General features: G+C 43.5%; 1 non-coding gene across 1 annotated transcript; it reads right to left on the reverse strand.

Moving 5' to 3' along the window:
• Nucleotides 1–574: 574 nt before the first annotated feature.
• On the reverse strand, nt 575–649 carry Trnat-ugu. Its single transcript has one exon. It is a non-coding gene; the product is annotated as a tRNA-Thr (tRNA).
• Between the last annotated feature and the right edge of the window lie 1,641 nt (nt 650–2,290).

The following is a 2,290-nucleotide window of genomic DNA, read 5'->3' on the forward strand; positions in this document are numbered from 1 at the left end:
TCTCTTGTAACGTCTCCCACAGGAGGTGGCTGAACGTCGCTGTTACGTTCTCGCGCCGATCAAACGAAACCCTTCAAGAGAGCCACTGTTATTCGTTGGATCTCCTCTGTCGTTTCTGTCAATGCTACCTGGTAAGGATCCCAGACTGACGAACAATACTCAAGAATTGGTCGAACAAGCGTCTTTTAAGCAACTTCCTTCGTCGATTAGTTACATTTCTTACGATTCTTCCTATGAATCTCAGTCAGGCATGTGCTTTGCTGGCAACTTGTTTTGTATGGTAACTCCATTTAATTTCGTGCGGGATAGTTATTCCTAGGTAGTAGTACATAAGTAGATTTCTTTTCCTTTAGTTGCGTAATACTTTACGTTATTTGCGTTCAGAGCCTGCAACATTCATTAATCTTCTCCAGGTCATTCTACAAATTGCTACTGCCTTTGGCATTGCTGCTTTTTTATGGACAATCATATCATCTGCGAACAGTCTTAAACAGAATTAAATTAGAATTATATATTAATACCGTCAGCTGCTAATGGGCGTGGATACATATCAACGGGGACAGGTGAAAATGTGTGCCCCGCCCGGGACTTGAACCCGGGATCTCCTGCTTACATGGCAGACGCTCTATCCATCTGAGCCACCGAGGGCACAGAGAATAGTGCGACTGCAGGGACTATCTCGCGCACGCCTCCCGCGAAACTCACATTCTCACCTTATATGTCCACACATTACATTCGTAGTGTCCCAACCCAACACACTCATTACTCGTGGATGACATTCTTACCAAGTCCCGCAAGAGTTCGGGTAATATGTGTGCATCCGCACAGAAGAAGGAGGTCATGGCCGGTGTTGCCAGAACTATATACTTATATGGGTATTGTGTCTGTTCTTTTGGACATGTCCGAAAGAACAAAATGGATCTGAGCACTATGCGACTTAACTTCTGAGGTCATCAGTCGCCTGGAACTTAGAAATAATTAAACCTAACTAAACTAAGGACAGCACACACATCCATGCCCAAGGCAGGATTCGAACCTGCGACAGTAGCGGTCGCTCGGTTCCAGACTGTGGCGCCTAGAACCGCACGGCCACTCCGACCGGCCCGAAAGAACGGACACCATATCCATATAAGTATAGAGTCTTAAACAGCTTCCGGCACTTCCTACTACATCACGTATATGCATTGTGAACACTATCATACTTCCTTGGTGTACTCCGGAAATTACCTTTTCATCTGTCAATTTTATTCCTTTTAGAGCTACGAATTAAGTTCTATCTGCAAGTAAGTTTTGAATCCAGTCGCAAATCTTGTCCGATGTTCGGTAAGTTAGTTCTTCCTTCACTAAACGGCAGTGCGGGACGGTTTCAAATGCCTACCTGAAATCAGGGATTACGGCATCAATCTGAGCGCCTTGTCTACAGCGCTGTGTATCTCATGGAGAGACAGAGCGAATCGAGTTTCGCAATAGCTCTGTTTGCGGAGTCCATGTTGACTTTTATATAGGAGATTTTCGTTTTCCTAAAACGTCTTAATATTCTGCTTTAACATAGCTTCTTCTTGAGAGCAATCTTTGCTATTATATCTGTGGCACATCGGTCGACTTCCGCGTAATCACGGTTGCTTCGGCTACCAGAGTGAATCTGCCTGAAGTCCTCGGGCATGTCTAGGGAGGGAATCGTTGCTACACCTAGCCTGCAGGTTTGAATGCCTGCAGTTTTGATGTCTCCTCTGTTTGGGTTGCTCTGAAATGTAGTCGTGTTTTGCTCATGTCTAATAGCGAGCTTGGCTGTATTAACACACACCGGGAGAGGGAGAGACCAGTAAATGAGCGGCGCAATAGGCTTGAAGTGTCGAAATGATTATAATAAGCATTCACAGCGCGTCTTTACGCACCTGTTCTGCAATACAAAGTAATATATTTCCTTATCTTACGACTTGTCGATCAATGTTGAAACAGTGAGGTTGGTTAAGCAATGTTCTCGAATGAGTAGCAGAGTGAAACTAGAGATTATGATCAATGTGGCTCATGTCCGTTATGTTTAATGTTGTCTGATTCGTGATCGGGTTTACCAAGCCGATATCTCATTCACCAAAATGTTTCCATTTTAAAATGTTTTTCCTCCAAATCCTAGTTAGGAAACAGATCTTTGTATGGTTATGCCGAGAGCACATCATGAGTCATGTAACATTAATCTGATTGCTCTGTGTAGAATTCAAGTAATATCCCTGAAGTTAGAATAACTGCAATTCCGTTCTTTTCGTTAATTTAAGTAAATGGCACTTTACTT

The sequence above is a fragment of the Schistocerca americana genome, chromosome 8, assembly GCF_021461395.2.
Source record: "Schistocerca americana isolate TAMUIC-IGC-003095 chromosome 8, iqSchAmer2.1, whole genome shotgun sequence".
Lineage (NCBI taxonomy): Eukaryota > Metazoa > Arthropoda > Insecta > Orthoptera > Acrididae > Schistocerca > Schistocerca americana.